This window comes from Calidris pugnax, unplaced genomic scaffold (assembly GCF_001431845.1).
Source record: "Calidris pugnax isolate Ruff unplaced genomic scaffold, ASM143184v1 scaffold248, whole genome shotgun sequence".
NCBI classification, from domain to species: Eukaryota; Metazoa; Chordata; class Aves; order Charadriiformes; family Scolopacidae; genus Calidris; species Calidris pugnax.
The window spans coordinates 412,465-428,576 of NW_015090965.1; the positions used below are offsets into that span (position 1 = coordinate 412,465).

The 16,112-nt window shown below is 40.2% G+C and overlaps 1 protein-coding gene across 6 annotated transcripts in view; it reads right to left on the reverse strand.

Moving 5' to 3' along the window:
* Positions 1 to 16,112, reverse strand: part of TEAD1 (TEA domain family member 1 (SV40 transcriptional enhancer factor)) — a 165,428-nt gene that overhangs the window by 129,122 nt on the left and 20,194 nt on the right. The gene's annotated exons all lie outside the window — the stretch shown is intronic.

Below are 16,112 nucleotides of genomic sequence, written 5' to 3' on the forward strand. Positions count from 1 at the left end.
AGTTAAGACACCTAAGGCTACTCTGACCTTCCCCTATGAAATGAGAGCACTCTATGTCCATCTCCAACATGGCATCTGTCAACTAGATTTTCTGGGAGGCTCCTGCCTCTGCTGTAACACACAAGCCAGCGCGTGGCAGTTCAGCTCATCACCAGGACTGATCCGGAGGCAATGTTACTTCACTTTAGCAGCTGTGAGCTGAGAGGGATTTCTCACCCAAACCATAAAGCAGAGCTGCACAATGGGACCTGGTGATGCACATTAAGGAAGCCACAATTGGCTTCTTGTTGCCCTGCACCCTCCACTACATCAGTTAGGAGTTGGCAAAAAACTTTTCCCCTCCGGCTTTCTCAGGCTTTCAGCATGCTCCAAGTAGGGGAAGGGCACCTTGGCTCACAGCATCACATGCTGAGCCTCTTCTCTCTTCTCACTCAGGTAATGAAGCTTCTAAAGGACTACAGGCAGCGAGGTCTAACAGCATAAACTAACAGTGGAAGAATTTGGACGTGATATGTCTGTTACTAGGAATTGAGGGTCAGGGAGAGTCAATCCTGAATGATTCCTATGAGTTTCAGTGTGAATTCAACAGATGATACAACATTTTTGAAAAGTAGCCCAAGACACACTCGATAGCCCATGCGAACAGCCTTAGTATCAGACACACCTCTACTTAACCCTGGCTATCAAGGCACACAGCATTGGCAACGCATAAAGGTTTTCCTTAATATGTGGACTGATTTCACAGGAATATTAAGGAGCAAAGGAAAAAACAAATACACATACACATTCATGTACAGCTGGAAAATATGATGAGTTTAATCCTGCAACGTGAAGAAACTGTGAGATCTTGTCAGTGACTTCATACTCACAGTGGAGCACAAAATATTTAATTTCTACATCCTAGTCCAACAAAGTTGCTCTGATTTTCAGGGAGTTTGGCTTTTACAATTGGACGGATGTGATTACGAATGATTTGCATGAGGGACTTTCCCAGGCATGCGTTATAAGCTCAGTAAGACTTCTGAAATTGTGTCAGTCTTTTCTGTCTCAAAGTAAAACTTTAAGATTTCTTTCCCAGGGACTTGGAACTGGCTGCACAGTATTTTGCTATTAAGTGAAAACCTTTCCTATAAAAAAACATGCCAAAATCAGAGTATCTGTATCCCTGTATCTTCTCCTTTCTCATCTTTCTAGTGCCTTTCTCCTGCAATTTTAATGTCGTACATTCTGCAAACAACTATTCTTTGGGCAAAAATTAGGAAATGTTCTTTCCAGGCATTTAGCACTGAATCTTTATCTGTGTCTATGAGCCTACTGAGAGTTTCACATAAATTTCAATCGCTTTTCCACTCCACTCTTTTTTCCATTCTTGAAGATGGCTGTTGCATAAAGGGCTGTAGGATTCTTTTTTATTATTTTTATTATTTTTTTTTCTGCTATATAAATTATCTATTTCTATCTGGTACTCTTTTCCTTTCAATGATTTACTTTCCTGTGAAGGAGGGGGAAATAAAAAGCAAGTTTCAAATATGCAAGTAAATACCTAGATAACTACAGGAATAGTACGGTAACTACGCACCACGAGATGGATATCAGAAATAAAAAGAACAGTATGCTGATAATAAAAACTGTCTCTTGTTAGACACATCAGGAGACTGCTGTGACCTCAGACCTGTGGTTGCAGAAGCCAAAATCAGTTAAAACCTGCAGAGAACATTGCAGATTCTATTTAATACTTGCACTGAGACCCCCACATTAGAAACTGTGCTATTATTTTCATTCTTGATTGATGTTTGATGTTTAACTTAATTTTGGCTTTTGCATTTTTAAAAATTAACATTAACTAATGGTTTCATTACAGTCTTAAGGATAGCTTTGTTTCATGTGCAAAGCAAACATTTAGTGAAGGGTCTGATTACAGCCAAACAAGTAAATGTTTTACAGAGATAGCTTAGAAGCTGAAGCCCAATAAAACAAGTAGTTATTAAAGTGCTGAAAATCTAACTTGCATGCACAGATGCCCGTCTTGACTGCCCCATTTTCTTTTTTTTTGTTCTATTCTTTTACTTGTAATTTTATTCAAAACCACAAAGAAATACACTGGGAGCAAAGCAATGTTTTCAGTCCCAAAACGAGTTCTGGTGCCCAGTTTTTCAAGAGGATGTTGCTGGTAGTGAGCAGGTTAAACATAGTTTACTCAAACTTGCCTTCAGCAAGTATGATAGTGTAAAAAAGGGGGTAAGGGGAAAAATCTGTATCTTAGACTCTTGGCAACTGCTGAAACAGCAAAGCATACTTTTGCCTCAAGTGTTTACCCAATTATTCACTAGGAAGTAAATAGAAATTATGACCTCTCAAATGGACATCTATGCCCAGACATCAAGCTATCAGAGTGAGGCAAGATTTCTAATCCACTTTGTAGAGAAGCATGCAGTGATTGTTCAAGGTGCAAAGCCATGGAGCCAAAAAGGGGAGAGATACAGCAGATCTGGACTCTTCTCTGGCTATTTTGGTCTGCCCCAAAGCGGGGGACTTTTTGCCAGCGCAGCACATCCTACAGCACAGGGTACATCTCCAGAGCCTGGCACTCAACCCCAGGGAGGGGGTGAGGGACTGGCAGGGTTTTGCAGCAGGAAAGCTCCCGGCACCATGTGGTGACTGAGCACAGGCCAGGTACCAACCCCGAGCCCAGCCATCTGCGCGGTGAAGATACACCCATTGTACGGGAGCAGCGACCCGGGCATGATCTTTCTCTGTAAGAAAACTACCCTCCAGATAAAAGGGCCATTTTCTGCTAAACCAGGAAAGTAATCATTGGGACCAGACCGCACAGAGCTACTTACTGTGTTTTTAAATCTAGGGGGTTTTCCTCTCTCCTCAAAAAAGTTTCCAAAAAAATCTTCACTGCTCCTATCTGTAAGTGATAACTTATGGAGAGGAGAGAAATAGAGGACAGGCAGTAAATCAGCCTACTAACTGATCCAGAGTCCATTACCAAATGTTTTTCATTACAAGTATGGCTTCACTAATTTCTACAATGCATTGTAGGCTATTTCTGGAAGCTTTAAAAATGCGTGATGTTTCTGCATTTTAATGCTTAACAGTATAGTTATTTCAGTTTATTAAACAAAAAAGGGAGAATCTGCTTAACTGCAACTGGCTTTCATGTCACAAAAGGACTAAGCCAGTGCAAAAGCAGCCAAGCAGGAACCCTATTTAAGTCCAGCATGAAGAAAACCTTTCCAACCTCTTACACCAATTAGGATAATCTGGGTCTTTTGATGTTAAAATCCCCAAGAATCATATGGAAATCATAAAAAGCACAGTATTTAAAACAGATTCAGAATGCAGATAAAATAATTTTTCCTTCTTAACATTTCTACCAGAGCTGGGGGCACCATCAGCTAACAAATTCTTTGTAAAGGTTATGTCATTTGTACTGTAGCATTTGCCTTCAGCCAGTGGAGATGAGGGAGGCTGTCTCTAAAGTAGCTGCTCCTGAAACAAGGAAGCACCTGGGAGGCGAAGCTGGGCCAGGCAGGCACTGGGACGAGTGGCCAGGCCAGCCCCAGGCCCTGATCAAACAACTACACAACACAATCCACTGGCCAACTTCTGGAGTCTCAGCCCTTGGATGCTTTGATGGGCTTTGTACAGGCTTCCCTAAATTAATGGCATCCTTCACGAACATAAACAGAAGGTTCAGGCATTGAACTAACATGCTTGAATCCCTGCAAGGAGTTCTCTTTATCTGAAAAGTGCTTAAGCCTTGCATTTCTCTTCTTTATATTGAATTATTTCTGAAACATCCAAATTTCTTCAAGTGTCCTGCTTCCAAAGAAACTTGGGGCAAGAATTCTGTTTGCCTGGACAAGTCAAAAAAAAGACCGTGGGCTGGAAAGTGAGGGATGTTTTGCTGGATGCAGAATTGCAGAGATGAATGGATGTATCATATTTTTTACATAAAATTCTGGTCAACAGCATTTTGCTGGGAAATCTGACGCAGCAACAAACCTTTCCCAAAACCATAAACTTACATAGGGAGAGACAGAGAAGGTAATTTTACAGTGTTCTGTCAAATTGTAACAGTATTTTCTGTAACACGAGAGGTTAAACACACCTTCTTGTGCAATACAAAGCATTGATATAGCCTCTTCATGGAACTAGTTACACACTCCGACTACATGTGCGTAAGATGTTGTACAACACGGGGCCCTAGAGGCAAGGGGATGAAGAGGTGAAAAGACTGGGACAAGGCTGGGGGGGCGGGGGGCACACACACGGCTCAAGAACCTTACATTGGCATTCGAATAAACTGAAAAGTAAGCAAAACTGTTCATGTTTATACAAGCAACTTGACTGTACTCTAACAGAGGACAAGGGTATGAAACTATGTCCTTATAAAGTAACGCTCATCTTTTACTTATCTAACAAAGAGAAACACAGGAGAGGGTCAGAGGCTGCTGAAGGAAAAACATCCAAGTGTTAAGGCCAGAGAAATGGAAAACAAAGTTTAACAGAGATCAGAGTATTTCCAGATAGAGCACAAAAAACCCTTAAACACTGCTTATTTTTCTATTAAAATAAACATTGAATATTGTTGTCAGTAGTACGCACACCTCTGTGCGAACCTGATATTTAAATTGTCGGTTTGACAACCGATAAAACTGATATTAAATAAAGATTAGTGTTATGGTTCTAGCACAGCTATAAAAAGAAAATTGGTAGTAGTGTTACATATGGATGTGAAATCAGCCTTTCTGACTAATCATCCTGATTTTCAGTTATGTGTTATGAAGTTCTCACACAGATACTAATTTTTTTTTTGTGTCTTATGGTAATACTAGAACTATAATTATTATTAATTACAACTTCCACAATTTCACAGTGCCTGAATGGCTTGCTATTCCTAGTATTTGTAGGAAATAAGCCATGCAGTTCCTGAGATAAATATTCCTTATTAGTTTTGCAGCTGAATAATATTCAGCCTGTAACAGAATCCTCCTAGGACCAAAAAGTACTCTTGTGCACACGGATACACGCACAAAAACAACAACTAAAAGCTAAAAGCAAACTTGCCGAGAACTTCTGGGTCAGCTTTTGACATCACCCATAGGAATGAAATCAGACACCAACCAATCAGGCAGCATGAGGCTGGCAGTACAAAATAAACAAAAGCTGGGCCCAGGGCTCGACAATGAGGGAGGGAAGTGGAAGAGACTATTGTTCCAAAAGCTTTTAAATGATGTTGCTTTATTTCTTTCTTTTGACAATGCCTGAACTGAATCTTTAAAAAGGGAAAGGACCCTTCCCCCCAGGATCTGTTAAAACAGAGCTGGGGGGGTTCTTTCCCCTGTTGCTATTTGTTCTCTTTAACAATGTTTTGCGAGCCCAGTAAAGCCAACAGCACTGTCCCGGCGCGGCGTGTGGGAAGGCAGTCTTCTTCCCAGCATCTCCACAGAGGCTCAGCACCGACACTCGGTGCCAGATTTTCTGAAAAGCTGGGCAGGCTGGGTGCTAAGCTCTTTTCAAAATCTGACCCTTCTTTAGGTGCCTTCCAGGAAGCTGAGGTCTTTAGAAATCTGGCATCGAACATAAACACCAGGCACTTTGGGAAGCCGAGGCAAGAATTGCGCGATGAAACCACACTTATCTGTGCCCTCTCCCCGGAAGAAAAGTATCAGCTCTTTTGGTCTTTTGCAGCGTGCGTTGCTGAACCTGCCCGAGCCAAAACTCCTGTGTGAGACTGTAGTTACTGACTCACATGAGCAGGCCGAAGAGGACAATGCCCCGCACGGCGTCATTGCTGCGGCTGGTGTACAGCCGATGATTCACTTCTTGGACACTCTAACCTGTCACTGAACTCAAAAAGATTTAGGATTAGGCCCAGAGTTCACTAAAAGCACACGGTGTGTTTTTTCAAAGTTCAGCTCAGCTGAACAAAGCTAGCTGAATGACTTCAAGCCTCTCTGTGCTTCCCCAAGGACAAAAAGCAACATATGTCTGCAGTTTGAGCTGGACTTGCTGTCCCTTTCCCATTTCTATCCATGCTGCGTAGTCAAGTGTATAGGGACAAGCAAATGCATTCCAGAAGTAAAAGATAAATGCATGGATCCTGCAGTTGTACAGGTAACGAATATCAGTCATCCTTACATCTTTAATAAAATAGATCTTTTTCTACTCTTGCCAAGAAAATTAGTCCTAAGGTGCACACAAATAATTACATATTGTGGAACAGTAAATTACTACAAATGCCATAGAATTCAAGCAGCCCCAAGTCTGGGCCAGATTTTCAAATGTTTTGCAGATGTTTATGGTTTGCTGCAACACTTTTGTCAAGTTACCCACACAACACAGCATTTACTGAATGTTTTTGGCACATGGTAATTCATTTTCTTTGCACAGGTGTTGCATTCCAGAAATATTTTGTCTTCTTATGGAAGGCTGCTGGAATTCTACTTAAAAAAAATCATCATGAAAGAAACCAGATCCTCTCATCTGGGAGAGAAAAAAAACACCCTCCAAAATTCAGTTCACTTGCCTTTTCTTTCTTTTCATGTAAAAAAAAAAAAAAAAAACACACAACCCAAACCTTACAGGTAAAAATATATTCAAAATATGTTACAGATGTCTGATATTTCTGCAAAACTCACAAACTGGAAAGCACAGTCCACTACAGAGTGAAGACCCAGGTTGCCTCTGATAAAGATACTGGGGTATTGAGTCCCAGACAGTGGTTCAGTGGTTAATTTTACTTACTGGTGGGACTAGTAAGGCCTAACCCTTGATTGCAGGAGAGAGTCACAGAAGGGAGATTTTGTCCAGCAGGCCCCAGGCAGAGCTGCTGCCAGCCCAGGCAGCATCAGCATCCCCACGTGCATCGCTCACCGTCCCCCTTAACCCCACCACAAAGGCACCACATGCACCCGCAACACTCCCTTTTGTCGTCAGCTTTTATTCCACACTGTGTGGGGCAGGAAGCAAAACACAAAACAGGGTTGTGCAGCACATCGGACCTTTTCTTGACTGATAAGTTGCCTGGAGGCGAAGCAAAATGAAACCCTTGGGTTTAACAACTTTCCCTTTTAAGCGTATGGAAATTAAACATTAAGCCTAAAAAATTTTCCAGGAGCAGATATGAATCCAGATATAATATCACTTTGTAGATATGGAAAAATACAACCAGCTATCTTTGACTTCCTAGACATGCAAGCCACTAAACTAAGTTTTCCTTCAGGGTAGGAAAGCAAAGATGAAAATGCCAAAGGACTGTTAACCTTTAGAGACACATTTTGAGACATAACATGACTGAACCCAGATAAATCAGAATTATATTTAATCAACCTCCCACTCCCTAGCTACACTATCAGAGGAGAAAAATCTACAATTAAGAAAGAAAAAGAAGGAAATTCAGACATCTGAAACTGAGCAAGCTCCCACCTCCACTGTGAAACTTCCCTGATGATACTAAATACTGCAATTCCCACGTGCTGCATTACAGACTTGCTGTTTTAACAGTCCTCTTATGAGCAATCCGTGGAAGGGAACATTTAAACAATGTTTTGTAGTGCATATTATCTAGATTTGGCTGTTGCTCTCTCATTTAGAGCAAAATTAATCTAAATTTACAATTTAAATACTTTGCATCAAATCCTTAAATCACCCTTCCTATTCTGTGAATGGAGGTGTTAACGTCTATGTGGTAGCTATGACCCACTAATTCATGTGCTCCAGTATAGTGGCTAAGAATATATAATCCTTTAATCTTTTGTTCTGTGACTCCACCTACAACTCCCTGGCACTAATTTACGAACACAGACCATGATGCTTCTAATGAGCAAAACATTAAAGTAAGATTGACTGCCACAGTCAGCAATCCGTTGCCAAAAATCCCCTGAAACTTAGACAGGTGTGAAGGTACAAACAACAGGAATCTTAATTTTTAAGTGACAGATAAGGAGTGCTCCAGTATGAATACAAAAGCCTGTATATAAAAGGAAGTTTGTATATATGTTATTAAAACACAGATCTTTCCACTAATTCATTTTTTTCCCATTTTCAAATGAAACCATTAAGTAATGATAACCTATATTATATTTCATCTTATTCTAAACCTTTTAAAAAATGGTCACGTGATTTTATGTTATATTGAAGCTCTGTGTGCCACTATTCAGTTATTTTTTCTGGAGAAAATTAAACCATTGTATGGATAGCTTCCACTGCCTAGGCACCTAAAACAATTTGTTGAGGCTTTACCCCGTTTGGTTTTTTCAACAATATTTTTTTCTGTAACAGTTACAGCAATAGTTTTCTTCATTTTCAGCTAGCTCATTTTATACTTACTTCATTGTAAGTTAGGAAAACCATTAGGAATTCAAATTCTGAAAGCAGTAAAGTTAGTTTTCCTCTTTCCATTCATGAATAAAATTGAGATATGCAATGATAGACTACTTAAGTAGTTCAAAAAACTTGAAGTACTGGTGTCCAGAAACAATCAGCACAGTGCACTAGCTGTAGATATTTGATTTGTGTAACAGATCAGTTTTAAAAGCACATGTTCCAATATAAATTTTTGCCTTGTATGCCAGAATGTCAAACACAGTTAAACCTCTCAAGCAGTCTTGAAATGTCACTTTTGTGTATTTTGATTGAATTCAAACTACAACATTTGGCTACACATGAATCATGTGAGATTAAAAAATATCTATTATTTCTATTAAGAAACGTGATTCACTATTTTTAGCATAAGAAGAATGTAAAAATTTAGAACATGAATAGAAGTATGTAAGCAATACACATGTATTTAGAGAAATCAAATTGTGTACAACAGCTCTGGTTAGCAAGTGATATTCACCAATAAAACTAAGCCTTTGTTTAGGAAAGCAAATGGAAAGCAAAAATGCAAAATAAGATTACACTTAATTATTTAAATCAAAGTGCTCTGCTTGTTGATTTTAATTGTGATTAAAATCAGGGATTTAAATTAATCCACTCTGGATTGCATAAACATCACCTTAATAAGAGAGAGCAGTAGCTTCATCACCCAAGAAGTCATTCAGGAAAAGTATTGTGACGCAGCGCAAAGAAGGACTGGGGGAGTTCATGAATGGATTTCCCTTGGCTTTCCAAACTCTCCTGTTTCTCCCACAGAGAGAGAAAGCAAATGTGAGTGGAAGTGTTTACAGGAGTGTGCATGCATAAAAATGTACACAGGTACTATGAGGTAAAATAACTGATCATTTTTCGTTAAAAGCAGGATTTCTGTCCTCAAACCTAAATAAAGTAGATTAGTCATGCATTCCAATTATTCTTACTTGTTTATTACTAGGTTCCCCAGTATAGTCCACATTCATCCTTTTCCCCATTAGCAGGAACATGGATCGTATTCTTGTTTATCTGATACTGGCATTAATTAATGTGTCATTTAAATAGAAAGCAATACTAAATGTTATACTGAAATGGATTTAGCTCTACACTCAGTTACTGAACTCTACGTTTCTTCCTAGATAGCAGAGAGGTGAGAGGCACAAACCAAGCAGTAAAACGTACATTTGAAGGAGGTTTACTCCAACTCGGCTAAAAGTCCAATGCATTGCCAAGGGGATCAAATTACCAGTATAATGACAATGGGGCATAAACTAAGGTACTTGACAACACAACCTACAGCATATTTACTCCAAGGGCGCTTTAATACCTTATATGAGAACATTCTCTCAAATAATGACTTCTTTTTCAGCAGAGGTCCAATTACAATTAAAATAAACAAAAGCTGATAAGCCTTTCTTCTTTCTGCTTTGCAGCTTGATTGTGAAGGACAAACTACTCTGGTTGAGCCCACTTCTACTAGGAACTACTTTTCTTTTTTGATTTTACAAGAAAGTGTTTTACAATCCAGAGAGGATGAGTCATCAGAAAATCCTTGTCTAGTTGCCAAAAACCTGCCCCTCTTCATTATGAACATAAAGATAAAAGCTCTTACAGTACATTAGCTGGCATACGCCTACACAGACAGTACAAATAAATTAATTGTGCCTAGCCTCAAACATCCAAAGAGGTGTAGTAGGAGCTCAGTCCATCTTGTTTCATTAACAAATTAAACTGTAATAGAGCAACAACAATTCTCTTATGTACATAAGCTTGGCTGTTGTACAGAAGGGTTTTGCAGGTATGCTTTCTTACATACATACATTGTAACTCTTCTAATAGTTACATTAGTTTACATATACTACATAAATACCAACAAAAATGGTATACGCTGGGAAAAAAATATATAAATGTTGCAATAAGCATGTTGGCTACCCCATACTACGTAAATACCAACAAAAATTGTATACGCTGGGAAAAAAAACATAAATGTTGCAATAAGCATGTTGGCTACCCTACACAATTACTCAGAAGGTGCATGGGTTTTTGGAAACCAAGGCTGGGGTATTGGTGTTTATTGAGAAAGGGAATTTGGGGTATGACACTATTTCACACATGCAAAATTTATAAATTGTTTTTGCATCTGACAAGACAGGCAAGAATATTTGGAAGTACGACCGGACTGTGTCCAGTCTAGTACATTCAGGTTCATTTGAAAACTGCACTACTTGCAAACATCAAGGTTATTTCATAAAAACTTATACACCCATGTATTTTACAACTCAGCCAACAAGAATACAGATCAAAAGGAAAGTCACTGTATAAAGGACTGTATATGGACCAGCGGCCAGAATTACTGGAAATAATCAACATTTACCATCAAACCCCTGCTACAGATAAACTGTTTTCCTTCTGGAATGCTCACAATCTTTAGCATGAGAAAGTTATACACAACCAACTTGAAAAACAAGTTTAACTCTACTTAGCCACAAGCTAAGATTACACCCTCAAACACACCTTTCTAAGATTTCTTATGAGAGGTTTGTTTGTGCAATCCAGTTAAGGGCAATTTGTTAAAATTGCTCTGTGATTTTCTTTATCCTTTAACTGCATAATTTAAGCAACCTGCATTTTATAAGTTCAAAGAATTATTTTCTTTTCGTAATTACATATTTCTTTCTGCTTTTACCTCCTGAAAAATGAAAAGTTGTGAAGAGAGAAGACAGAAAAAAAAGAATGGAAGAGACAGATCGAGCTCAATCTATCATAGAAAGCAACTTCTTAATTAATGAGAACAGAGAGTGAGTTAACATAAAATACAAGGGTTCAAAATGATCTGCAGCCCAAAATACTGCTGTTCTACCTTTTTGGCCTTTAACCCCAGGGCTGAGAAAAGCCACAGCAACAAGCAAGGTGCTGACTCCCTAGAAGCTAAGTAGCACTGCTGGTACCCAAAGGCCGGCAGCGCCCATCCGTCTGAAGCCTCAACAATCGCTGTACAGAGAATTTTACCCTCTGTGTTTTGGACAAGCCTGTGGTCAGGCAGTTGTTAAGATCCCTCCCGAGGTGCAGCAGGACATTGCTACTGCTATGATGTTCTGGCCAGCTCTCAGCCAGGCCTTCATTCCAGCTTTGTCCCTCCTTAAGTTTCACTTTGTATCTTCAACCAGAGACAATATTTTTCTTCTCTTCCTACCTCAGAAAAGCACACTGCTGCTATCTAACCTTAGTAGCTGTTACGTGGTATTACGCATGTGGACACAGCCTCAGCAGCTCCCAAACAAGCTCCAGACTAGCTTGCAGAGGCCAGTGTTTCTCTGGAGGCATAGAGCGCTGTGTCCAAAGAGACGGACGCGTACCTTTACAGCAGACTGCGGCTCACTACTCCCACTGCACATGTATTAATTTTTTTTTTTTTTCCATAGATCGGTTTTGACAGGCACCGAGGCCAGTGCAAACATACTGGCCCAGACTTGTGACATCACCTGATTAATAAATCCAAGGAAGGTTTGGCAGCTCTGGCTGCAGGCACACAGCCCGCGGGAAAACGGCAGCCGCGCATCAGATAACACAGCGCTAACTCACTGCTCTGTACAGTGCTTCAATCGATAGAAAACTTTCTCACAATCCTGCTCTATTAACCATCAGTTTATACAGCCCCTTCTGTAAGCTCTGTAGGTCCCACCAAAGCAGAGACCAAACCCTGCTGGCCACCACAGGAACGTCAGAACTCCTGCTTCTGCCCCCAAGCTGGAGGACCTGAGGGGTGGTGAGGACATTATCCTCATGGCAGCATCCCTGACAGGGAGGTGACAAAGAGCCCTGGGACCTTGACTTTGCACTTACTGAGCAAAGGCCATACTCTGCCCCAGTTCCGTGGCAAAACACATCAGAGCCTCAGTGAGCCCCCTCCACCCCACAAGAGCAGAGCCAGGCTCACAGCCTTCCGAAATGAGGTCACTACAGATCCTTTTATATTTCATTCTTTTATGAACGGCACCTCATTATTGCAGAATGATGCAAGCGCTTAATTAGTGCTATGGGTTAATCACTCTGCCTGAAGAGCTTCCCTCTCTTTCATGAGTAAAGGAAGCCAGCCCAGGTTCCCGTTATCCAGCTACCAGCACTGGCTCTCATAAAGCATCATCTTTGGCCGAAGTCAACCACAGCCATCACACAGATATGTAACGGCTGATGTGTAACTGTAGATATCCTTTCTTTTATGGGGTTAATACTTGCCCTTGGGGATAATTGTGCAGGACTTTAGATGAGAGATTTCCATAAAAGGCAGTAAGAGTCACCCAGCTAAAACCACACATAACTCAAGCTAGTTTACCCCTTTGCATTATTTAAATGTCTCCCTTTAATGTGAATGCATCAATTTAAAGGAACAGTGCTGCCAGTGCTCCAGGCAGGCAGCTCTTCTCTGGCGATCAGATGTGTGTCTTCAGAATTTAAATTTGTATGCATTTCAAAAACGTGCCTATTCCTAGCCTCCTGGCTGTCAGAAAACAAAGGTGTAAGTCTCTATTTCCCACTGCTGTCAGGGAACTTGCGGTGTCAGATGTACTGCACCCCATCACCTGGGTGTCAGGCAGGGGTTTGTGCCCTCTCTGAACCAGCTGTGGACACTGGAATCCAACACAATGCTTTTGGAATTCAAACCATTGACTGCTGGTGATTCTCCTGACTCTGAATGAGTACCTGGACACTTTGTGAGTGGACCTAGAGAAGGAGGAGGAACCACCAGCCACTCCTACCCTTCCACTCTGCTTCCCTGTTCCCAGATTACTGACTCTGGCTCATGCCTTCACTGCAAGTGCTTCTGCTAAATCAAAACTTACACCAGTACATGCTGGTAACCAGAGGCTTGTCCAAATGACTTACAGCTTAGCCTTCCATTTTAAGACTACAAATTTTTTTCAGGTTTATTTCTAGTGTATATTTATACAAAGAACACCAGCAAGGTTCAAGTTACAGCAATTAATGAAATTTAACTACATTAACAGGGAGAGAGCCTTTTTAAAAACAATTTTGGTTTTAATGTTAAAAAAAATGCAACCAGTAGTAGAAGTGAGGTAGAAATATTTTCATTTGATTGTATGTTTCTTTCTCTGACTACACTCATGAACTTGTTTCCTGGTCAAGGGGAATTTTTGTGGGTAGAAAAAAATAATTCTGACATCCCGTCAGTCCCTGAGTATCTTGTTTTTACAAGGACAAAGGTTTTGTCAGTCAGGTTACCTAGTAGTGAAAGTTATGTCTCATAATCTGTAATTCTAGTGCCCATTACATACCATCTGGTGACACAGTCAAAGATAATCTGATTTTTGTCCTTTAAAAACATTGCATAGCTGTATCATATGGTGCACACAATATGATAAATTACTTATTTAAATATGGTGCTTCTGTATAGTTTACAAATCCATGGTCACTCTCAGTTAACCCAAAAGCAGCTTTGAGCTGCAGTTTTTTGTTTCTTCATATGTCTGAGTCCCTAGCTGAGGGCTTTATCTATTTACAGTTACCCCTAAAACTGTACAATTAAACAGCTAACATCTAACCAACCTTTAAGAATTCAGAGCTTTCCATCCACAGTGCAATAAATATCGTGACAAAGCTATTTCCTGTCCCAAAAGCAGTAGTACCTTATTGCAGTCTTTATAATTTAGACTACTTGTTCAATGTGATGCAGCAGTTCTCAAGTATTTCAAGTAGATTCTGGGAGTCTACCCCGTAAAGAGCTCCTTGCAAGAAAATGGTCCATCAATATATCTGCAGGTTTGGAGCAGATTTGCTTTTGTCACTTTATTTTCAGTCTCCAAAAGTAATCAAAATAGTTAGTGGGTTGCCAAAAGTTTTATCCTCACAAAATAAATCAAAAAAAGGGAATCAATCATGCTGAGCAAAAGAAAACTCTTACACAATTAACCTGGTGAAGAGAAATAGGCAGTTTGCTGTTGCTCAACTCCTTTGCCAAGCTATTTCAGTGGCCCTTATGTTCTCTCAGGTCAAACCTTCAAACAACAATCTCATCCCCTCCTGATGCACAAGACACACCCAAAGCATTTTCAAGAGGGGTGGAAAGTAGTAAAAGAAGATTTCTGGGATTTGCAGTCAGGTTCTTCTGGGAAGATTACATATTTCTAGGAGACTATAATGTACACATACATCTGTACCTCTGATACAATCACATAATCAACATTCAAATCCAGATAGCTATTTTTCCATGCAGATTTTTATTACTTTCTTTTCCTGGAATAATTAACCACTTTGAAGATTTTTTATTTTTTTTTAACTTAAGAAGCAAAGACTAAATTTTCACCTGACTTTTCAGTGTCAATTCTGAATAATTTCCATTTTTGTCCCAACAGAGCCTCTGGACAAACCAAAGCCAAAGCACATGCCTACAATAATCTCATTTAGCAATAAAACTGCATCACTCACCAGAAGTTTCCACGGTCTCAGACTTCATTTGGGGAGAGGGAGACAGTCGTGCTCCAATGAAAGATAAGAAAGAAGTTTCATGTTGGGTGATGGCTCCCCAGCAGCCCAGCTCCTGGGACAACAGACCATGCACCATGGGGAGGCAGGGAACATTCCTGAAGCCTGCCTAGTGCACAGGTGGCACACGAGCCCCAGGTGCAAGGTCACAGGTGTTCCATTAAGCTGCTCCTCTCTTGCATGCATCTGCAAAGCCCTAAAAGCACCAGACCTCATCCACAAACTGTGGAAAGTTTGTCCCATCTCCTCTGCCCTCTAAATCCAATTTTCCTTCTCTTGCTCCCTCTGATCAGGCTGTCCAGCTGCCTGTGCCTGTCAGGTATGTTCTGCTACTAGAAGGGATTTGAATAAAGCATTTAAGTATCTGGCAAGCATTTTCTTCAATGAAGACATGCTATGAACTAGGAAATCATATTTTCAACTGTGCTGCCTGCCAGAAAGTGCACAAACTTCCAATAGCAAAGAAATGAGGTCATTCTGGTCAACTGCCAAAATCAGCACATTTCCTCTTTTGGTTCTGGATGCTGCACCTCCACAATATGCGACAAGTTGTGAGAGGGAGGTGCACTCTCTCAGAAAAGGAAATAAAAATTAAACCAGTGGATGTTATTAAGAAAAAAAGAGGGGGAGGGGGAGGAAAAGGGAAACAAAAGAAAAAAAATCAAGAAGCATCCTGATGCCCCATGACCCTCCTCCTGAAGATCTATTTAACTGGAGTCCAATATAACCTTTCTTAGAAGATATTGATACCTTATCTTGATACTGCAGAAATGTAAACTCTAAAGGCTTGCATGAAGGATGCAGCTTTTGTTTAGAGGGTTAGACTGGAATTTAGCAGATCAGAATTAAACCCTGGTCTTGCCACAAGTACCTGTGGGGCTTGAGCAAGACTCCTAATTCCCTTGCCAAGTACCCTACCTTGTACTTGGTCTTATGTATTTAAAAACTAAGTTTTCCTGAGCTGGGAATATGTCTTTACAGTAGAGCAGAGCCTGGGACAGTGAATTTAGATGCTCATTTGGGCTACTGCATTAAGAGGCCCAAACCGAAACTAACTGCACTAACCCAAATGACAGTAGTAGTAGTAATAAGAATAATAATAGTAATTATCTCTCAGCCTTTATTTTCAAGTTAATGTCTGCCAAAAAGTGTTAGGAGAAGTTTCTCATTGTGGCAACATATTTATGTGTGTAATTTACAAGCAGCTCATCTGAATAATTTGAATTTTTTATTAAGATTATTTT